This window comes from Eufriesea mexicana, unplaced genomic scaffold (genome assembly GCF_001483705.2).
Source record: "Eufriesea mexicana isolate 0111107269 unplaced genomic scaffold, ASM148370v2 scaffold10344, whole genome shotgun sequence".
Classification (NCBI taxonomy): domain Eukaryota; kingdom Metazoa; phylum Arthropoda; class Insecta; order Hymenoptera; family Apidae; genus Eufriesea; species Eufriesea mexicana.
In genome coordinates, this window is record NW_016918030.1 from 130303 (window position 1) to 156113 (window position 25811).

At 34.6% G+C, this 25811-nt stretch overlaps 1 protein-coding gene across 2 annotated transcripts in view; it reads right to left on the bottom strand.

The window, feature by feature from the left end:
- Positions 1-25811, bottom strand: part of Mical (Molecule interacting with CasL) — a 66890-nt gene that overhangs the window by 40545 nt on the left and 534 nt on the right. The window lies entirely within an intron of this gene.

Genomic DNA, 25811 nt, shown 5'->3' on the forward strand with positions numbered 1-25811 from the left:
TAGATGGCTCTGATGTCAGTTTACTAACTCTGGTTATGTGCTCCGCATATATTTTAATAAATCGAATCGGCAGTGGAAAATTCACTAATTACTCAATATCTGTGATTAATTTATGAACTTTTATAATTGCATCGTAAAGTCAGATCCTTCACGAACTTTCACATATATTTTTCGATATAAATTTGTCTCTGATTAATTAATTATTAATAATTATTCTACGATATATTTGAATTATTGTCAAAAATTGTCGGAGACGCCATTGGTTTTTCATTAATTACTATCCTTTACGCAATTAATTTATGAAACTTTATGCACTCATTATAAAGACAATGTCCTTGCGAATCTTCTCATATAACTTTTGATCACGTTTTTCTTCTAATTTCGTTGAGTATTAAATATTATCGCGGGAGATCGTGATGGTCGCCGTTACGAAATCATAGACGCCATAAAACAAAAATTAATAACTAATAATTTAGAGTTAAATTCTTTACGAATATTATATAAGAATGTTGCTTGAAGTTCCAGCTTTGCAATGAAATTATAAAAGTTCATAAATTAATTACAGAAATTGAGTAATTAATAATTTTTCACTGCCGGAGCCATTTTATCCTTTTCTATCCCCTCTCTGTCCTTGTCTGTCACGTGACAAGCTCGTCGACGACCTCCTCGCCTATTCTATATTCCTATCACTTTCTTGATTTTTGAGCCCAAATCATAGATGGCGCTGATCGCAGGCGGTAAAATTTTTATTCAAACTAGATACCTCTACTGGTTATGCGCTAATCATACATCTTAATAAATCAATTCGGCAGTAGAAAATTAATAAATTTCCCATTTTTTGTAATTAATTCATCAACATTTATAGCTGTACAGCAAAGTTGGAATTATAGGCAACATTCTTATACGATGTTTAATTTAATAATTAATACTTACTTGAGCGATAGGGTTTATATTTCCTGTAGTAAATAAGATTGCTATAGTAAAATGTTTTTCTTGCGTAATATTCTTATTATTTTGTAATAAATATATACTAGCATAAGAAAGCGTGTAAAAGATAAATTTTTTTATTAAGAAATTTTATTTACAATTGTTTATTTACAATATTTTCATAGACGAAAAATAAATATAAAATAAATTAAAAAAAAAGCTATGACGGGAATCGAACCCCGGTCCTTCACCATATAAATTCCGGACTATCGCCGGTACACCACGACGTCACTTGAAAATTACTGGATATAAATCTATAATTAGGGAATTAATAAAACTTTAATCGTAAATATCTCAGAAACTACTGAGTAATTACGGCTATAATGATATATATTCTTGAACCGCATGACGAAATCTACAAACCTGTAATGTTTCAACTAAATCGGTGACCCGAAGGACTTGCACTCTTCTTGTAAGCATTAATGTAGCTATAAACGAAGCATCGGAATTCGTGGCAATAGTTTACTATTCTTCATCCAATTGAGAATTAACATTCGCCAATAATGCATGGTACCGTTTACAAGTATCTGGACACTTTGTTATGCTCGTACTTGATTATTTCCATAATTTAATTAAAATGCCAGGAACGAAGGGATCTGTGAAAACAATTTATAATGGTTACTGTCCTGTACAGTAGAATCTTATGATGCGATAATATTTCTTTTAAAAACTGATATACAATCATACAATAGACTGTTTCATTACTCGAGGAGCACTTTATCAACATGTTATTTGATTTCTAAACTATGAGTCAGATAAATAAAGTTCTAAATTGCTAGGCAAACTACTGTGTTTAATTCAAGCAGTAGTACGTGTACTCGACAGATAATTCAAGTTTTTAATACGATGATTTCATCGGAATGTAGCAAATGTTGCTTCTAGTTATTAATTTTCCGTTAATCTATACATTTTTGTATTATAAAATCCACATATCGTTACTACAAATTGATCAAAGTCTCAGGATACTTATGAACCGTAATATACTAAACTTTATTCAGTTTCGAACAATTATGATTGCTTTTGATATACGTTTATTTCATCAAACAGTAGAAATTACCTACTCTTAGCCGCAAGACATTATTATCCCTGGTTATGAAACGTTACCATGCTTCACACAGTTTCCACTCATGCCTACTAATGCCAATTTGCTCAAAGTTCAACTCGTGATTTCAAAACGAACTATTGCCAAGCCCAAACAAACTATTCACCCCTTTTCAAAGAACAAAATTACATGTAAAATCACGTACAACGAAGAAAGTGCGGAAACCTCCGCAAAAAATTGACTACACCCAAAATTTATTATACAGCGAAAAATTTCGAATATTTATAATTGCACAGGAAAGAAAAATCGTTGCAGTGAACTATAAGTAACCCTTCTTCCTTCCATTTGAATCGATCATATTTTCTCGTTTCATTAAACAGAAAAGACTGTTTGTCCTTGGCTGCTACTCCCCTATATCCCTGCACCATCGCGAGCAACGTTCGTGCGCTTATATGGGGTGGTGCGATCTCTGCTGCTGACGTCATTCCTTTCCCAGGACAAAGCTCCTACCATCGAGGGTGCGTTTATATATCCGAGAACACAGAGAGATGGAGCCGTCGGATGGCGCCGGGCGTCGAGACGCTTCTCAAACTCTCGTAACAAAACGTTCGTCAGCCCCCATATAATGCTACAACTTCGCCCTGGAACCCCCTATCCTACGTCTTCCTTCCTACCGCTCCTGCCCCTTCCTTCCGATTCTTTTTCTGCTCCCTTTAAACCCTCTTGTATCCACCTATCCTATTTTGCCCTTTATTTTTCCTCCAACCACCCCCCTCCTTTTCTTTCCTTTCTCCCCTTCTCATTTGTCCATCCTCAGTTCGCAATCCCCGCGCAGTTCCTTCCTTGCTCCACGTTCATCTTCGTCATTCGACAACCAGATTTTTCACTCTTTCTCCTTCCAAACACTTTGTTCCTTGCTTGTCGTGCGAACTTTCGTTATGCCGGAATTTATGTGGGGTCGTATTCTTATGGATATTGCAATTTGGAAGGCAAAGTCGAATACCCTACTACTGTATTACCTATGTACGAAGGGACAGTGGAATTGCATGAACGAGTCGAGTGAATTGGGGGTATAAATGTATGATTACAACTGGTTAAAACTACGTGTATGGAGAGGCTGCTTTTTTGAAACTTTGATTAAGTAATTAGCGAGACGAAATTTGGTATTGTATTCTCAGCTTGGTGCTAATTATTTTCCACTTTCGTGTCTTGTAAAATGAAATTTATATAATAGACATCGAAATTATTTAACTCGCGCACTCTTTAGCTTAAACAGTGTTTATGAAAAAGACTGAATTCGATCGAAAGAGCTGTCATAAATTTGCCGTTTAATTTCGCCCGCAACTGCAATGATATTAAACAGGCATATTAAATATCCGCACGAACCCCCCCAACTGCGATATATTTTTTCAATAAAGAAGAACGATATCGTGGACGGAAAATCCATCGAATCTGAGAACATTTCATCGAACAGACTCCAATCGAGGGGGTTCGTTTTTATCCTAGCAACACGCGAGGGAGCCCGACTGGCGAGCGTCGAGACGCTTTTCAGGCTGTTGTAATAAAACGTCCGACAACCCCTATCTGATACAACCGCCCAGTCATTCCCCAGGATTTGCTATATTTGCATGAAAACGCCATTTGCCGTGGGAGCTTGTCCATTGACGAGCATCATCCATGTAAAAATACATTTTCCTTCCAATTTCGACTTCGTTGTCAACAGATAAATCTTTTGAGACTTACTCTAATATGAACAATTAACCCTTTGCACTCGATGATTTTTTGGCTAAAGAAGGGTACGAGTTGAAAAATTTTCTGCTATAAGGCTGCTGATATTTTTTGAACAGTAAATAAGAAATCGTATAATAATTAACACGCAGAATTATTTGACTTCGATACCTTGCACACTGTTACATTGTTTTAAATTTGATATATTAATTAATATCGAGCTTCGAAATTTTATCAAACGGTGACTGAAAGGCGCCTCTCGAGTGTAAAGGGTTAACATAATATAAGTAGGAAAAGGGAGATTATGTATCATTTCATGTCCAAAGTGGATCCAGACGAATCCATGCATAGTCGTCGACGAGAGTCAACCACAATATGGATACAGATTGAACATATTTGCAAAGTATAGGATACGATATACACTCGGAAATGCGAGACAGTATCCACCCGAGCGTATAATTAGCTTCGATTAACCAATCTCAAAGCAAAAAGACCCTGGTCTAACCGTCGATGAAATATGGCCGATGAAGCTCTAACGATTCGTCGATTTGCATACGTTCAAAGCGGTAATTACAGCGGCATCGTAAAGCATGGACGTATGTAGTCATAACCCCGTTACTCACTTCGGGTTTTCAGCATTTGCAAAAATTCGAGCTATATTGGATGAAAATGAACGGTGGGCAAATTACGCTCATTTCCGAGGAAATATAGTTGGCCGAGGAAATATATAATTCTGCCCGGCTGTGGGACGTTTAGAAAATCGAGGGAAATATCCTTTGATCCCTGTAACGGCTCACCCTAGCTGTCCTCGAAATAGTTTACACTTTGGCAATGGACTATACGTCAATACCATCAGGCCCAAGTGCAGCTGAGACGCATGTGGTCTGTAAGCAGTCCGTTCAATAGACACTTAGGAAACCTGAAGACACATCTCATAAATCTCCACGTCCAACGAATCATCTTCAAAGACACACCTTTGCCAACACAGTTAGTGTAACACATTACTCCACCTTGGGTACAAATTATTCTAATCGGTAGGAATACTTTGAAAGAACTGGCAGACGAATACTGACTTAAAGTCGGTGAATTTTAATAGATTCTAAATGAGATTAAACCAGCTAAAGAAGACGATATCTCTATATTCATCTATATTAAACTAGCAAAAACCATATAATTACTGTAATCTTTACCTCTTCGAATATTAATCTGTGTTCAAACTTTAAATATCACGTGAAAGATAATTTAATTCGCTCCCTTTAATTCATACTCTAAAAAATTCTCTCCTCTTCTCGGAACATTAATTTATTCCAAAAATTATCAATCTCGCCGAAACAATTAAATCCTCCACCTCATTTGCTGCCCAACGAGCCCGGCCAGAAAGCGTGTATAAATGAACGAAAGAATCATTTCAGATCCTGTAAATTTGAATATAATAACGCGATCGAACAACAGCCACGAATTCACAATTGCCAGTGCGAGCATGGATTACGACCGTGTAATAAACCTGGGACGTTTACTGCGCGAAGGCACCACGTCGTTAAACGGTCTCATAAACAGCCCGCGTGGCTTACCGTTTTCCAACGAAAAAGGAGATTTTCCCGTGAGTTTCCGTAGCCAAGCATTTCCACGGACTTTCTCCACGCGCTTCTTCAGACCACCTACTCTGGCTCCCTCAGAGTCGGTTTCACCGTCCTCGTTAGACTCACGCGTCTCGTACAGAAGCGAAGCTAGAGAGGAAGGCCTCTCCGGCGTCCGTTGCACCGGGTTTTCAGGGTTTGTTGCTCCGTTAATTAGATCGTCCGCAACGAGACACGTTGCGGTGGGGAGACGTTGAACCAGCCTTAACGATCGCTGCCGTGCTACGATAGAGATTTTCATTCGCCGAGTCGATGAACCTGAAGCTCGAAATCGCGTCATCTCCCTCAGCGATTAATGGATGAACGTTGGATGTATTATACGGGAGACATATTATAGGGTAATCGGGCCAGCGAGGTGGAAGATGTTAGACTAGTTCTAGGACTGGCCGATGAGGTATAAAAATTGCGTGTAGCCTTTGGTAGCTAGATCGATGGAAACCCAAACTCGACGAGATTGCTGTCGCTATCCTGATCGATTTGTGATTAATTCGAAGACTTGTAGTTCTTTAATGACGAAGATGATGCGAAATAAATGGGATGCATAGAGATTCTCAAGAAAAATCGTGATCGCTGATGGTTGGATTAATGGAGACTCGAAGAATCTTATATACATAAGATGAACAAGAGATACCAAGTCGCATTGATACATCGGTAATTGATGGCTTGCGGTGCTGTAATGATAAACGTGACATAATGGAGGTAGAAGATAGAGGATGGGGATTTTTAATAATAAGAGCGACGGAGAAGGGAAGTCGCTGATTGCTGGCATGCATGGGAATTCGTGTTCGCGAAGTCGACGAATCTGAAATTCGAAATTATATCGATGTTTGATTAATTATAGAACGATTAGTTAGCGATCGAGCCAATAGCGCGATTAAAAATAGTAACTGGAGATTAAAGGGAAACTAGTTTGGAGTAAAAGCGAAGACAGAAATTACGAATGACGATAGCAGTCGAATCGATGGAGATTTAAACATGGCGATTAATTTATTCGTCGGTAGATGATGACTAAATTAATAGGTTGTCATTAATCGATGAAATATAGCCTGGAGAAGAAGAACATAGTCAAAGCCTGAGACAGCAAAGATTATTAAAACCGTTGGATGTGCAAAGATAAATGCTTGGACAACTGCCATGGAATCGGGAAAATTTATTCACAAAGAACGCGTTTGTTTAGTATTTTTAGCGACCTGTGATTTGTCGGGAACTTAATTGAGCAGAAAGAACGAAATTATGCGTCACGCTAATATTTTTATATCGGTTCGACATCTTTATTGGTTGCCACCTTTTACCAACACTTTTTAAAGCGCTCGTAAACAAACACATAACAGGTAAAAAAAAAACGGAATATTTCGATAAACAATGCAAAATATATCTAAGATCGTTACACCTGTCTCGATCTCATCGATCATCTCATCGTAAAAAGGCGTAAAATTCCATTTGGCAAAAGATATTAACAAACTCCGCATAAAATACTTTGTCTCGACGTGCTTATCATCTCGAAATCATCTATTTTACGTAAACATATTTTTCTCGTCACGTAAACGGGTACGTACCAAAAAAGGCGCCGATTTTTTAATCATTTTGCAGATCTTTCGTATCACATCAGCTCTATCTTCCTTTATCGAGTGATCTTTTTATGTAAACATTTTTTGCGAATGAAAATACCAGTTAGAAATGATCACGCGTAATAACTACGTATGCTAATGACAATGATTCGACGTTTAATCGATGACGAGGCAACGTTCAAAGGAATAATTACGCGCGATACTCGGTCGATATATCGCGATCGAGATTTTCCAGCACGCTCATTGAACAGATATTTTCTTATCTTCGAAAGCGCGTATAACTCGAGCAGACCTTGCTTATTTTGAAAGCCATGCTGCTTGTAAAACGAATCCAAAATTTAATGTTCGATCGCGTTAAAAAATATATCTGATTCGGTGAAAACGAAGATACGCGCGTATTTATATTTCTTTTTCGAATTTCCAAATGGAGATCGTTGTGGACAAATCCTATTTCTGATCTATTTTATGCTCGCCTATTTTAACGAGTGACTCATGCCGGTAATTTGCAAACGTGTTGGACCATTTCATCGAAGCGCAATAAGAACTTTACGGGGTAAGGGATGAGATAGTTCGGGGTAAACGGTATCCGTGATTAAATTTTTGCGTGCGTACATATCGTCGCGAGAATAGCAAAATACACGACTTCTCGTAAATTTTATAAATATCCCGTCTTTAATATCTTCTCGAGAGATGGACTTTTTATACCACGAAAAAAAAGGCAATTGCTGTGAAATGCAAATAAACTCTTTCTGTATTAAAGAGCCTCGTTTTATCTTCTCTTTTAAGAGCTTTAAGAGTTTCATTTTATGCACAATCCTCCATTGTTCTAATTTTTTCATTGTCGCAATCTTTAAAAAAATGTTCAACTGTTATCGTTTATTCTATCACAGAAAACCCACGCGGAAAAATATTCTTCCCCTTTAAAAAGCACTTCGTTTCAGTTCTCTATTTCTTCACTTTAACGTCTGGATTTCTTCAGAATTTAAAACGAAAAATTCTGCTGTTTTATCCCCCTCGTTCTAACGAGATCATTCTTTTTTTAGTACGGAAAACCCGATCGGGAATAAGAGCTTTCCAATTTCCGCGCAGATCATAGTTAACGAACGAGGAAAAAAGGCAGGAAAGAAGAAATCAGAGTCTACCCACTTTTACTTGTACCTAGCACCAATGTCGAGCCCTCGATCGCAAATTTTCGCCTTCGATTCCGTCGACGAAACGGCTCGTGCATCGAATGGAAACTACCTCTCCACGCTGTGCCATGTCAGAAATACGAGACCTTTCGAGTGGCAAAAATAGAACCGAAACACGTTAGTCTTCTTTCCGTCTTTTCCGGACACTCGATGCGTTGAAGTTACATCTAAACGTAGCACAGCCATTCGCACTCGAGGCAATTAAATGCGGAACGTGATTCACTGGACGATCTACGGGAGAGATCGTGATGCAACGATCGTCTCGATACGACACGATATCTCTATCATCGTCTCCTTGCGAAGGAAAGATACAGGAAACACGTGTTCGAGGAATGTCGTCGATTTTATAGCAGAAAATCTTTGAACCGCTATTTTTCTGTGACGACAAAATCGTCGAGTTCAAAAGGTTAAAGACAGAAGACACGAATGGGGGTTTTTAATTTTCTAAACAGCAAAAATAGAAGACGCAAATGGGTTTTTCCATTTTTCGAATGGAAAAGGTAAATATCCTTTCCATTGATATATCAGCTCTTCTTTCTTTTCTACCTTTTGTTTTTTATTAGGGATATTATGATAAATCGAGATCTTGTTAATCCTATAGTAAAGTGGAAGATTCGTTTAATTGAGAGATAATGTCGATTTCCCGCTGGACTGAGTCACTTCTTTAACAAAGATTTTATTTCTTGATTATATCCAGATATTTTGCCACAGAATGAGTCACTGGATTGTCCAAAATTGTGGCAGTGGAAGGAAATGGTTTCTTGGGAACAGATAAATTGAAAATTCTAAATTTCAAACTCATAAATAAACATACTGACGAGGAATGGATCGTATGAAAATCACGTGCAACTAGAAATTTAATCTCGAAGTAAAACCACAAAGTCTATTTATGTATTTATTAACGTTATCGAAGACTGCTAATAAAGAGTATAAAAATCGAACATTTTCTTAATAAAAGAGAAAAGGAAAGAAAGAAGAAGAAATAAATTGTTACGTGTTCACGAGCTATTGGCACATCTTAATCATGGAAAATTTAAGAGACAATGAGCTCGTTATCGATATTAGATATCGCCGCGGCAGGTCTTACCGCAAAGAGGGGAAATTACGTTTAATTAGTCGGCAATACGAGCCGAGAAAATTAGCCAGTTTCGTAACTACGGTCGAAATTAGTAACCTTGTTCGATATTACTATTATTGCATCGTAACGTATAGGCGAATTACTGCATCACAAATTGCACTGCACAAGCTTATTTTCTACCTTCTTACAAGATTTTCTCGGATCACGTTACGTAAGCGCGCACATCGCTGAAAACTCAGTCTCTATCTTTGAAACTACGTTTTACACCGAGGACACACGTACTAAAGAATCGCGGTTCTCTTTTTAAGAAAAATAACCCGAGATAAATTTATCGAAAAATTCAGTCGGTTATTTTTACTATTTATATATAGATACCCTTTGTTTCCAGTTGCTCGAAAATTTTATTGAAAATATGTTCACGAATTGTACTTTCGTTATTTTCATTATTTTGAACACGAAGTGCAATTTCTGTAAGGATGACTAATATTTGATGAGAATTATATGAGCCATTCACAGGCTTAAACCATTAACTCCATTTTCTAAATTTTCTGGTCCAAAGCACTTGATTGATATTCGATATTTTATATTTAAAATGAATTATTTTTTCTGTTTTCTGGAGTTAATTAATTTGGCAACTAAAGGTTTCGTTTAGCACTAAAATGATGAAATTCCTTGTTTCAAATTTAGGATGAAGATACGACAGTATAAATAAATATACATTACAATCGTGATTTAATTTTTTAATGTATGTAAGTATTAATTTCATTATACTGGAAGCTTGAATATCAGAATAATGAAAATATGTGAAGATATAATTTAGATGATTGAAAAACAATGTTATCGATATAGTAACTACTTCAAACAACAGACATAGTACATAAGCCTCTCCATGTCAGAGGATTGCCAGGTTTCACTTAGAAATAGCCAAAGCAAAAATAAGTTAGGATTGCAGTATGCCACTATAGCATTCCAGAGCTAAAGTACAATACATAAAACTCTAAAACATTCATTCGCGCTTTTCCCATTAAAAACCTAAAGTACCCTCCTCATCGCATAACAGATCCCAAACTTTCAACAGTGTACCTCATCAATCCAAACACTCTAACCCAATCTAAGTATCCTCTCACAAAATACATTTATATAAATAAACAATCATAAAATGAGCCTAAAATAAGTACGAAAAACTAAAACGTAACTCTATTTCGCACATGGAGTATCAAAACTGAAGAAAAATTGAGAAAACTATCAGAGAACTGCCTTTTCCAAAATATATTAACTAAATATCGCAATTGACAGTGGAAATTTAGAATCTGCAATCGATATTCGGTAATTTTCCAGTATAATTATATGATTTGCACCCCGCCAATTTATTTCTTCCATAGAACGTCAAAATCGAAAGAAAATTGGGAGAACTATTAGAAAACTGCCTTTTCCAAGATATGTCAACTAAATATCGCAATTGGCAGTAGAAATTTCGAATTTACAATTGATATTCGGTAACTGCGTCGTACCTGTATACGATTTACACTCCCATCACCTTTTTTCGCACATGAAACTTCAAAATCGAATAAAAGTTGAGAATATTATTCAAAATCTGCCTTTTCAAAGTTATTCCTTATCACTACTTTGCGAAACGTTTTGTGTAGACATTGAAAACTTCACTTTAACACGAGAAAATATTCCTCCATATGTTATCGGTACGTTCGATTTGACGAGGACATGAGGTTGGGTGTGGTTGGATAAGCTATGCGCAGGAAGATACTTTATTTTTGAAATGCCATATCGATATAGCGATATCAAATGGTGTCTTTCATATTTATAAATAACAAACAAGCAAATAATATATTGTATATTAATACAATTTAACTAATATATACATATTTCTAACGTGTAGTATATTTTTTAGTTCAATTACTTTGTAATATATTCGTATATTATGGTTTACTAGTGTTTTAATTATAAACAAGGCTCCTAACCACGTCAGATCAAATTATAAAAACAACGATAAAGAAATACAATAAAAATGATGATGGTAATGATGAAGATGGTGATAATATTGATGATACAAAAGAACTTGGAGCTCTGACAAGTTTCTCATCTGAATTATTCATTATTTATTAATAATAAATTATTATTTATTCTTTACTATTTTGTTTTATACGTATCGCATTTATTTCATTTATATAAAATCATTAGTTTTTACACAAAAATCTATTTAAAACATTTTTTGAAGGAATCAACCAATACTTTATTACCATTTATTAGAATGCCATTATGTACAAAATCTCAAAGATTTAAGTAAATTCAAGTAAATTAAAAGAGTTTGCAAAATTCTTTGCAAAATTTCATATTTTCAACTTAAAAACCAATGTATTGATAAAATTAATAATTTTCATTAATAAAATTGATAAGGAGAAAAGCTCAGAAACAACTCAAATATATATTTGAAATTTATAAAATACGAAAATAAGGGATATATATGTGATATCAGCTGAAAAATGTTTTTGCCTCATTTGGGAGCCACATCGGCCCCCGCTGTGCGTGGGTACAAACGACGTTCTCGTTGAGTATTTTCAACGATGCATTGCTATTGCTGTTGTTTCAATTATAAAACCGACGCATACGAATTCACGGAACAATCGCTTCTCGATCGAACGGGCGCAAACAAACGATCACGCGAGTCCTGCCGATTACACGGATTTTTCAATGCCAGCTCGTCGATCATTCACGGCAATTGCTGAATGCTTACAATTAGCCTTTCTCAGAGACTGGCTAGTAACGAGACAAAAAGATTCCGTGACTCAAGGTAAAGATAATGCGCTCAGACTTGGAAGTCATTAGTCATTACACGTTCGGTTGCATGTCGAGTCTGTCTCGGCCAACTTCGAACGCTCGTTGAAGAATGAATCGAACGAGAGCAGTTATGTCTGGTAAATGAACCTGAGGAAACAAGGATGACGCAAGTAACTTTGGCCTGGTTTTGCAAAAACTAATATATCAATCAGGGTGTCTTTATTCGGTCTTCTACATCAGCCGTTTTCATTTTTCTACCCTCTAGTGATTAAAAATATATCTATTTACCTGGTCTCTTTCATCCCTTCCTAATTACTCTAACTTTCAGGGATGAGATGAAAATAATAATTCATTATATAATATCGTGTTTCCATCAATTCCAATTCCAAAGAAAAATTAGCGATTAGACTATTTTAAGTAGCTGAACAAAATTTTTCTGTTTAATTTTTAATAGTTTCATTTTTTCTTTCCTTTTTCTTTAATGTTACTACGTTTTATGCGATATTATTCATTGAAAGGTAGCTATAGATTTCTATCAAACCCGTATCTCCATTGAAACAAAGCGTTATTGGTTGTATCGTAGAAATACACTCAACGTTAGCAAAACTTTATCTACAATTCCATTCGTGAAATCCGATAACGACAAGAAAGATATTACAGGCTACAGAAAACTACAGGAAAAATGTTTTCGATCGGTTTTATTCTAGAAGTGACACTTTTACCCAGCTACGTGGGAGGCGTATACCAAGAATAGAGATTAGAACGTTATTTCGATGTTCCAAGCGACGCCACTAACACGATAATTTGTAGCATTCACGTTCTTTACCGTGATCCATGATCTCTAATATTTCCTAGTCTATTTGTTGCTACATCAACTGTAATTTTCAACGTTTCATTCGTACATAGTCGTATACTTAGTAGCTAACGATCACCTGAACTTTCGAAATCGAAATTATTATAGTATTTCACTTTAAGCAGATAGAAACGTAAATGTACTTCAGGATATGAGAGTTTCATATATTCCACGTTTTCTTTATTCTTACATTTCTGTTTCGAAATTATTGTTAACCCAGTTGTGTGAAATATGTTATACACATGGATAATATAACTATATCCATAATGTTAAATATTAAATTATACAACTTAAATTGGAGAAAAGGAAATCAACGAAACAAGATTACAGTAAGCTTCATACATAATTCTATATACACCTGCATATATTTTTATTGATTTTATGCATCATTACGTAAGTTTCAATTAAACTTTTCGCTTTCAAATTAATTTCCAAAGAAAGAAAAAAATCTTTTTTGATTATTTTAATGTCGAATAATAAGCCTTAAAAATCAATTAGGTCGATGTCTCAAAATTTCTTTTTTGATCCATATGAATTTTATGAGAATTTGATAATTAAGGAATAATTATGATATATGCTTTGATTATATATATACATATATAAATAAAATACAAAAGCTGGCATTAATCAAAGATTACGACTCTACCCTTAAATTTGGTAAAAAATAATATATTTAAAATTTGTTTAAAATACTTGTAAATATATATTCTCCAATTCTATTAATACCACTTAATACTCGCTTATTTATATAATCATACAAATAATTTGTAAACATCATAAAGTAATCAACAATCCATATGAGCCATACTATGTAAACCAAACGATTGAATCATGTTCCACGAAATTCCAGCATATTCCACCTAATTTACCACGACACGAAATGCTAAATTTCCTCATGTAGAATCTCCATCGACGATCCTCATGGAATACGTAACCCAAACATAATACAAAGACCGCAACATAAGACAGTAAGCAGCGTCCAGAAAATAGTCTACCGGGCGATAAAACATCCAGCTAACGGGAGTTTGGACAACAGAGTCTCTGGCTGTAATTTCTGAAGCAAACTCGGAAAAGTCATAGCTCGGGCGAGTTCATGTTTCGAAAAAAGGTAAAACGCGACTGGGTCGTGAATAGTTCGGGTCGATCGATGCGTTGCGGTGTCTTGGGACCGCGCCGTTTCGGTTTCCAACACGCAAATAAGGTTGTTTCTAGAACTACATTAAGGTTAGGAACATAATAATAAAAATAATAATATTTATCAATATCAACGAGTCGAAATTTTGTTACAAAGAATTAAATATTAAGTACAGTATTCTTTTCTTCTTTTTTTTTTTAAATAATTCTGTTATAATTTAATTCCCTGAGGAGGACATATGTGCACTGTGAATTACCACTGTGCAAAGCTCTATTGACATTTGACTTTATCTAGAAAAATATTACGCTATACTAGAAAAAGATATTATTAACTAATTTCGCGAATTAGATATATTTAAAAAATGCATAGAAGCTTATTCGATATTGATTCATCCTGGAAACCTATATTATTCGAAATACCGACCACGTAGGAAGAAATCAGAAATCATACACCGTTCTTCAAGAATTAAATAATGAATTTAATTACATTACAATAGATGTGATTAAGTGAAGTATGCGGCATAATATTTCTTGAAATTATTCTCGTGAAAGGAGATCATCCCAGCTACCCATCTAGATCCGCTATTTTTATGATCGTCGAAGAATTATCGACATAGAATATGATTTAAATTTGCGTCATATTCAGAGAAACGGAAACTCATAGTATAGACTATTTCGAAGGAAACGAAGAGACCGAATACACGAAATTTCGAATAATCGCGTACTTCTAGGGACAATTGTACCTGGCGAGACATCCTCATCTCTGTCGTGCATGATCGTTATACCTGCAACGGAATGTTATCGTCCTGTGAGTCAACCGGGCAGACGAATATCGATTATCCGCGATAAGGACTGCCGGTCACGTTTCAATGACGATACAAAAATGGAACGATCGTTCAATAAGGGCCCGGCTACGATTCTATCGCGAACCTCGATCGCGGCGTTTGTCTCTTATGCGACACGCGCGTCACGTGCTCTGAATCGTTCGCGTGCGAATCGCTTGCACGTTACATGAACCGAGCTTACGTACTCCATTTTTGTTCAAGTTTCTTCCTATTATCGAACATGAAAATTATCGTCTCGTTGGAATTAGTTCGTGGAAGGGTTTTTACCCATTCTTCTGCTCCTTTTGACCTCCTTGCACAGAAAACGTCGAGGAGATGATGTTAAAGCGATATATAATGCTGCTTCGAAGAAGACGTGTTTGGAGTATCTGATTTTTAATCAAGCATGCGCTAATGAGTTAAATGAAAAATGCTCTCGAGCCTGCTGAAACGTTTTTAAACGAGTTTGTCACAAAACCTGGCCACACCTCAGACAACTCACCCTGTATATATGTACACATATACAAAAGCATTCTCTAACTTTTCTATTTGCTATGGGAGAGCATTTAGTTACCCAGTATAAAAAGTGGAAATTTTCTAAAATATTTTTGCTCGAGGAAGCTTTGTCCAGTTGGAATTATTTGGACCCAATGGTATTACTAAGCGAAATAATTTCAAGAACTATTTGGAAAGCTTCGAATCAGAGCTTCAATTATAATAGCCTCGGAACACGGACGTGTAACTTTAAAACCAGGTCGAAAACTTCCATCCCAATACCCAATTACAGAAAACTAACAACCGTGCTAACTTCATCCTCAGTGCTCCTTTACCTTCCATTTCAACATTGAACCAAAGTATATCCCTGACCACTTAATGAAAGCGTAGTTTTCGTCGAATACTATAGATCACTTGGTATTAAAAGCTATTTCCAGTATCAAGCTTCTTCTAAACAACGTCTTCAATCTAAGCACTTCGATACCAACTTAACTCTTAAAGTAACAAAATATACGTTGCTACGTATTTTTAGGTCTCTCCTTTAATTTCGTGAAGCTAACGTTTCGCGTATATGAATTTTGCTAATTTTATTTTAATCCAAACCTAACCCATGTGAAGTTGTAGAACATAAATATTCACATGTGGTTCGTGTGTTCATCTGTATTAAAAGGTAACGTTTATTGATCACGATATACAGAAATCTGAATATTTCACGTCTCTTTATTGAAATTAACTCTTTCACTGATTCCAAGATTATATCGATAAAAGTACCGTTTACTTTTATTGAAATTAACTCTTTCACTGATTCCAAGATTATATCGATAAAAGTACCGTTTACTTAAAAAGGTTCTGAAAATAACGTGTTCTAAGGTAGCCAAAAAATTCGTCATAATCAGGCGTATGGTATTTCTATTAACGAGTAAATAGTGAACGAAAGATAGAATCGAGGCTATGCACGCATGCGAAGGTTTCGCGTCGGTTTTTCTCGCGAGGAGGCGGAATGCGTACAAGCGTTCCTCGTCATCGTTGCAATTATTATCGCGATCATCTCGAGAACAGCATCGGCCTCGTAACCGGTCCCGCATGTGCACGTAAGTACACAGTTGCCATAGAACTAGCGTAAGCTACGGGCGTGGAAAAAAATAATTAGGGTCATGCCGCATAATTCCGCGGTACGCGAAACCTTCCTCCTGCAATTGGATGCAATAAATTTATGCGTGCCGTGCGAGCTTTCCGCGCCAGCGAGCATCCCGGCAGAAATTTCGTGAACCTCGCGGAAACCGGAGCTTGAAACCCGGTTTATCCGTTCGCCGCTCTCGAACGGTATAATAAAGCGAAAAATTAGGTGGGGAATGTATAGCTAGCATTTGATTTCTAATGACATAGAATTTTTAAAAGGACAGAGCGCTTTTTCGTCGAATTTTTAATCATACAAATTGTGGGTACATTTAAATTATATTCGTATTTCAAATTCGTATTACTTTTAAAGTCAATTCGTATTATTTTATTTGTCACATTTCATTTGTTTCATACATATACACGTTTTAATTTTCGTTTAGAGGAATTGAAAACGATTTAACTAAAATTAATGAATTTCGTCTGTATAGAATTTTGGACTAAAAATTACCTATTTGAAAGGTTAAATGACTGGTTGCATAGAATATAATGGATACTTACGAAGGGTATAATTTGTCTGAAATTCTCTGTAGCCTTGGAGGAATTCGCATTTGGTTTATACTGATATCGAAAGGAATAAGATATGGTTTAAAGTTATAGTCTGACTGAATAAAATCATTTCTTCCAAGACTACTAATGCATTACCCCCCACCACTTCGCTTTACTATTTTGAATCTCTATATCATGTTGCTGTGTTCCGTATTTGCTTTGTCTTATCGTTTACTCCGAGGATCAGAAGAACAAGCTTCTTTATCTCGAACATATACACTCAAATATTTTCTCGATCTCAGATCGAGTTTTTCAGAGGTCGAGATTCCATAATTCCAACTATAACTCGTTTCTTTTAGATTAAAGTAACTGGAAGGTTGCTAGAAAAATAAAACGTTAGGGATCAAAAATATATATTGATATAAAAATAAATTATAATAAGACATGTACTGCATATATTTGCTACTCACAGTGAAATTGAAATCCCAAGCTGCTTTTTTATTTTCTTTTTACACTCGAGACAATCCGACTGAATATCATAATTGATTTTCTAAAAGTTATTGAATTTCACGTTAGCAATCGTCTCTGTGGGATAAAAACAAAAAACTTCTACAAAATTACAAGCCTTACGAAACGAAACTGTATTCTTTCACTTCGCTTTCTAATATTACTTTACAATAAAAAGAGGCTACCTTGTTTTACTTTCTAACGATACCAAATATCAGAGGGTGGAAGAAGATCGTCTGCTTTTCAATGAATTTCTTCTTTTTAATTTCACACATGCATATGGGCACGTACACGTGCATGAGAACCTTCAGACTTTCGTTTTCACCTATTCGAGGACTTTCTATTGTACATATAATTATTTCGATTTCAGCTCGCAAATATCGACCCAACTATCGAACCATTTTTTCCACGGTGTAGAAAGCGTAAAAAGCTTCCAGGTAATTCGAGGAGCGAGTATAGAAACTCACGATCGTCCCGATGTTACCAGGGACAAATTCAATGTAACAATTGGATCGTGGCTTAGATTATCGTCGCTCTAGTTTCCCATGAAAATGTCTCCGGCCTTGCTTTCTCGTAATTTTCGACCCGACCGAGATCGACTCAGCGAATAATCGTCTATGACTAACTAGGGTGTTACCTTTCATGCTGACCATCACGCGAGACAATGGGGCTGTAAACGGTTAAACCCTTCCAAGGGTTAATATCGGAAAATCTAGGAACTCCGGTGTGAACGAGACACGAGATGCCCTTAATTACGTATTAATATTTCAAAGGAGAAATTTTAGAGACAAAGGAAACGTTTGTGCTTGTCCTGTTCTATAACAAAAACACTTAATGAGGGCAATATTTCTTTGTTTGAAAGGCCATAAATTTATTAGGTACTAAAAAGCACTCAATGTGCTCGTATTTCATTTATGACAACAAGTAATTGGAAAAGAATAAAATATTGTTTTATAATTGGATAATACTAAATCTTTGATAAATAGATATGCTAGATTAGAAATAAAAAGGTAACTATACTATTTTAAAGTTTGTATAATGTATTAAAAACTATAAAACTCATAAAGAAAGAAACAAAATTTGAACTCATTCAATGATAAAATTAGAACATGAAATGTTTTACTATTATTATCTTATTAAAATTATTCAAAAATTGTATCAAAACCAACAATCTCATAAATACGTGTTAGACGATTAAACCTGATTCATGAATTATACACAAATTTATCTAAAATATATATTACGTCCATATATTTTACCGTATATGGAAACCTAATGACATTCATTTAAGATACTAACAATAAGCAGTCATTAATAATCACAATGCATCCTCGAAAAAAAGAAAAATTTTCATTCCTATCACGTCTCCAGATGGGCTGAGAAAAAGCCAGCTTCCTTGCTTCCAGGGACACTGGCACGAGCAACTCTATCCAAGAATAAAATGGTCGTTTCCACAACGAGTCGTGCAGAACGCGTCGAGATTGAGTTTCGTTCCTCGAAAATATGCTACGATAACCTATCATTGGAGTATGGTTTCTTTTCTTGCGAAATACACTTGTACACGCGGTAGTAGACTAATCAGTAATTAAATACATAGCTATAGATATGAGGATTTATATTTCCTGAAAATCAATTAAATTGTTATGAATTACTATTGCTTTTACAAACATATATTTTGCTTATAATAGATATATGAAAACATACTTTTTATAAGGTAGATAAAATCTCGTATTGTTATCGATTAAGATCAATACCTTAATATCGTTTAACACGTTTATACCTGACCGAATTTCCATTACCTGCAATATTACTTTTATCAGCTTGAATATTAGCAAATAGATTTTATATTCTCATATAAAATTATAGTATTCCTATATTATTAATCCTTACATGAATTATTCGAAAAGTTTCTTCTCAAATTTCATGAGATTTAATCTGTACTCCATATCGAAATCCATATATCATACACGATCCAAACTCAGATCCAAGACGTATATACGCCGTAAACATGTTAATTGATGAATCGTCATGGAAGTTTTAATAAAATATTCCAATCGAACATAAGATTGCAGGTTTTTCCAGTAACCATACTCCTGGTACACGGTAATACAACAGCGAATTAAGTTCATATAATGTCAAGAGTGGTATTGCGACGTTCTAGCCCGTGATTCTCGAACAGATCGATAAACTCATAAATCCCTAGACCGAAACGCACTGCCGGCAGCTGCAACTACGGCGAAACACCGAAACGTTGTGTTTCTACGTCGCTAAGAATAGAGATGGAGCCACTCGAATGCGAATTCCAATCTCTGGAATCGATTTTAAAGGGATTTCGCTTGGTGAGATCACGTCGACCGTTGATGGGAATTAAAGTTGAAAGTTTTAAAGTCAAAAGTTCACCAAGACCTCTTTTGTTAATTTCTTCTTAACGTTTTAAAGATACAAGAGAATTTTCCGCAAATATTTGAAAACTGCATATTATTGAAGTTTCGTGTATGTAAAACTGCAAAAGATTTCTTTTTTTTTTTTTTTTGGAAAAATTATCAATATTTTGGATAAGCAAGACGAGGAAATTCACTGTTTTTTACTGTCAGGTATTTATACTTTCGTTCATGAATTAATGGAAGACTGTAAAATAGAGGGAATAAATTTACGTAGTAAAATCAAACGAAAATTTCTTTCTCAACAATAAATTATTGAAAGCAGTTTATAAGTTTCTAAAGTTCCAATTTCAATTTTAATTGTCATATCAATTTTTATTACAGAAACCAGAGCGAACATCAAATATCTATTTCTACAAGTATTTTACACGAAAATAGAAATTTTCCAACTACATACTGCTTTTTAATATAAAAGGTACAGTTCAATTATATTTTTAATCCATTTACTTGTCCTTGATTTTATCCAATATAAATTATTGAAAATATTGACCTATTTCTACAGTACTGAACCTGGTTTCAGAGGTGTACCTGAGAAAACTGATAGACCTCAAGAAATTCGAGAAGTAATTCAATTCAAGGGAAGGTCTTTCAGTAGTATTACTACCTGAGATTTCTATTTCGAAATTTCTCACACAAAACTGAGAGATTTTACTCAGGTTTGTAACAAAAGTACAATAAAAAATTTTTTTATTACAATAACATGTAATTAAAAACAACTATGTAATAATAATATAAAATGTTGATGATTCAATTTTAGATAAAATGGAAAATAATATATACTTATAAAACGTAACTATTTTTAGTCAATTTTATATTTCTTCGTCATACATCTTTTTTAATTTTCTCTGTCTGAGTGATCGGTTCCTCAACATATCAACTATTACGAAATTCCAAGTTCTTATTCCATGAACAACAGTACCCACGATTTTTACTTGAATGGAAAGAAGCATACGAACAAATGGTAAATAGAAAAAGCGATGAATCTCTCAAAGCCACAGATCCCACGATTCCCGTTTCACCACAGGAAGTGAACGATGGTGCGCGAAGTATTGCATTGTTATCCGGAAAAATGTAATTCGGAGATGTCATGGCAGGTAAGAAAAGATCAATAGTTGATATTCGTTGAATAGGCGAGGGAAGCTTTGTGAAACGTTAAGAAAGGAGGATTTCCCGGTGTCGGGGTAAGGAGCGATGCATACACCTAGTATATACACGTTTTCTTCCGTTTATTTTCCAGGCTAGAATACAAGAGCAATGGTGGCACAGCTGCAAGGTGACGCGTACCAAGACGATGATCGTAAATACGCTTCACGCCGTGTTCGACTTAATGCTCGATTCAGCTGTAATTGCGACCACGATTGCTTCTGGTTCGATCGACGCTTCCTCGTCGCAGAAAAGGTAATTTGCCGACATTTAAAGGCAGGATATTTCATTTCCATACGAAGAATAATCGTTCCAATTCACTCTGTAAACTGTGTGTTCTTCTATGCACTTTTTCTTTCGTTCCTCTTGATATCAGATTATCATCATGACTTTGAAATGGTAAATAGTATCAAGTACCACAAGCAAACATGTTTGGCATGAATGACTTTATTACGTTTTTGTTTTTAATACTTTTATATATTTGCAGGGGAAATAAATGGTAGAAGATATATAATGAATGCTGAAACTTTCATTACGAAATTGATATTTTCAGTTTTAACTCTATCTTGAAATTCCCCTAAAAGGTAAGGTACATTATGCCAGTATTTATAACGTTTATGTACATGTTTTTTCCCTAAACAAATTATTTTCTTATGTTCTTTTTTAACTTACTCTGTTTCAAATTTAGGTAATGTAGTTATATTTAACGTAGAAGAGAAGTGGATAAGTTTAATATAGCTTCTGATCTGTGCTTGAGATTATGCTTTCTTCATCTTCGTGATCGATATTTTAAACAAGTTTAGTCGATGCCAATGAATCATCGATCGAAGGACAACTCGATATTCAGACCGCGTCACCGATAGTTTAATAAAACTTTTCTACGTATCGTTTGCTGCAACTTCGGTGCCATAAGTACAAACAATGAGTAACCCCTGATGGGAAGTAGCTACTCGTTTTATGAACTGTTAGATAATTTATAACTCACCTCGTTGCAACTTCTTGAGGTATAAAGAATAAGTCTGTAAATTTTGTCTTATAAACGTGAGGAATAAATTTTTGTATGAAAGAGGTTTTGAGAAAATAGAGTTGATAACACTATTGATCAATCGCTTAAGATTAAAGTATTGATTTTGAAAATTAAAGAAAAGTATAAATTTTGTATAAAGTATTTTGTATTATTATTTTAAACTTCTTTATGCTACCTGAAGTATATATTTGATAATCCCATCGAATAATAAATTTAATATATAAGTTAATTAAAGAGTAAGATTAAATAATCGATTGGCTTTTAATGATATTTGTGGAATATAATATGAAAAATACAATTATCACAATCACAAAGATATTTACGATTCATTTAATTATTAAAAGCATAGTATCTTACCGAAAATATTACTGGTAAAAGTATGCAATCTTCAACCACGATGATTTAAACTGCAATTATTACTTTCACTTTTACTGGAATAAAACGATTCAGTGTGTTTCAATCCAATATCAGAAAGCTTGAAAACTTCCTCGATTAATTTCCAGTTTCATTAATGATATTTCAAAAATAAAATTTTTAAATAAATAGCTGCTTTCCTCTCGTTTATTTCATCCCAGGAACATAAAGTTCCAAATTTATTTGATAAAATTTTATTTCAGGAACTCCTAAATGATTCTGTTTCCATAACATAAATTCAACTTCTATTACGCATCTTTAACAAATATTAAGAAACGCTACTTTAATGATTAATATCTAATATTCAATATTTATGAGATTTATATTTCGTACCAATTGGTTGCTTTTATGTATCATTACTGCTTTCACAAACAATTTTTCGTCCTCCATTACAACATATTCAACTCAATATATGTACCTTATAGCCATGAATTCTCAGATTGTTATTTATCGTTTAACTCGTTCTCTCCTGATTAGATTTTTATTGCCTAGAATGTTATGTACAGTCAAATAATCTTCACAAAAAAATTTACTTCTAAGCTGAAAATTTTCAAGCCCTGAATTATTTAATTTAATCTTGGAAATCCACACTTGTGTGCTTAATTATTTTTAAGCAACGACGAGTATACTCGACGAAAACAGAGTAATTACACTATGCTGTAAAATTGAAAGGAATTATAACGAAATAAAAAATATTGCTACTTATTTTCTGAAAAAAATTTACATTCTTATTGCTTATAGGTTTGTTAATATCATTTATTGTCACCTTTTCACGACGAATATACTCGACATAAACATCAAAACGTGTAATATATATTGTACATAAATTATTATAAATGTCTTCTTATAAAATGCCGCGAATTTTAAATTACATACAGTATCCAAACGGGCATCGCGTATATATTATAAGAATATACGCTAGTAGTATGCGAAACACGCATGCGTGCTCGCGTTTGTGTGCATGGGGATGTTTAGTTTCGATAAATCGTGAAGAAAGTTTCGATAAAATATTCTAATCGAACAGGACTGCAGGTTCCTTGCGTATTCCCTAAAGAGGAGCGAGTCCAGGCGCGGTTTACGACGAGGCTTGAATTTTGTCGACCACGCGAAAAAGGACAAAGGCCGGGCTTTTATCTGTGACAAAGCGGTACGCACGGCCCACACACGCCACTGCTTAGGCTACCTACGTTACACAACGATAAAAATTGTTTGCATGAACGCGACAGACGCGCATGCGAATTCATAGACTGCACGCATCCCGGCTTATAAGGACTGCGCTAAGATTTCTTGTGAGAACAACCCTGATCTTACGTAAACTATACTTTACAAAGAAAGTTTGATTTTACTAATATGGATGGTAATGATATAGATCTACCATTTTTGATGATCATTCATGGTAAAAATACATTGTCCGGTAGATTGTATTTTAAAATGTTATAAGAAGGTAACTTCTTAAAAACAGTGACGTAGCTAGAGCTTTGACGCCTGGGGTAAACCCTCAGTTTGTCACCCTTACGATACACCAAAAATATTGCAAGGATTGAATATATTAAAAAGCAAATTCACGATGACTGTCATCAATCGTCAATGGTTATAAATATAGCAGTTCTAAAAACTAATTATTAATTGAGCAATAAAAGTTAACGATAATAAAAAAGTTATCGAAAAATAGAATTGTGTCTTATGTGAAAAATGGTGGCTGAAACGAATCGCCATCTCGTGGCTACGTTAGTAGTTAAAAATATATTTCGGTTGTGTTTATATAATTCATTTATATAAATTCGTTTCAATACGATAATAATCTAATAAGTATTATATAAGAGGATATACAAGAAGGATATACAAAAGAATATTTTGAAATGTCAATCATAATGGAAACGAAGAATTGCATAATGCGTACAATTATTAGCAAACAGTTGCAACTGCTATTTTATGAGAAACACGAAGCGTAGTATACTGCTATGGGATGAAAGATAAAACCAAGGCCTGTTTAGTTAGCTTAGCTAAACTAAACAGAAGTTCTTTCACTCTTGCCGCTGTCCTTCGAAGACAGTCAATACCGATAGATCGAGTGTCTCGATCATTGTGCACAAGACGTGTGAATGCACTTTGTTGTACAGAAAAATAAATATAACTTTTCCCCAAAGCATACTTACACGAATTAATACAAACGAACTCGAAGGTATTTATATAACCGATTATATATTAGTATGTATAGGGATATTTAAAAAAATACTGGTATTATTCGGATTGAATTAGTTTAAGCAGAACTCTAGTCTAATAGAAGCCTTTTTTCAGTCATGAATAAAGTTCGTTATGTAAGGTGGAATCGGATTTAACGACTATTTTTTTCACTTACGGTATCGTAACTTACTATAAAAATTCAAAAAAAAGCATAATTTAAACAATTACTAAATAGTACAATAGTGGGTATAAATATAATTTTCCTTTTCTTTAATACAGGAAACTGTTGTTAGTATAAAAAAATTAAAACATTTCCAGATGTATTACACTTTACTCCCTCGAGTGAGTTAAACTTTACTTCACTTCGATTTCGAAACAAATGGTTCGTCTTAATATTTGATATTCCGCGTTACGATAAAATTACAAAAGGAAAGGTTCAAAACTTCCATGACAGATACACACGGAAATGATTGCTTGTAACTACGACATGGCTGACTTGTCGTCAGCTGATAGATAAGAAATTACAAGATTTCCGACACGAATTGATATTTATCGTAATCTACAATGTTCGTGATAACTTGGCTAATTTCATTGCGTAGAATCAAATATAAAATGGTTATTCCATGAACCTACTCCTCTACTTTGAAAAGTCTCAAATTGCATGGTTGATAACATATTACGTACAGTCCTATCTAGATGTATTATAAAAAAGTAAATAAGAAAAGCCGCATTTGATTCAATGAATATTAAACACTAGAATCGACTCAACGTTTCGCAAGATATTGAGAACAAATCATAAAAATTCAATGTCTTGTAAGTTCTTACATATTAATTTATGTTATACATTGTATATATTGCAAAAGTTTATTCTCTTCCTTCCTTTCCCTTCCCTGTTAATACAAAAGGTAGTTCTGCAAATTCGATTGGCATAATAAGATATAGAATTCCAGTAAAGAAACCGGTGCAAACAATTCAACTATCTATTTCTAGCAAGTTGGAAAAGTGCAGAACGCATTGAGTACCAAGCCGAAGGGGGCGCGGTCGTAAATCTCATGTAAAACAAGGGAAAAAAGTGTAAGTACGTGCAAGCTACTGCAGGAA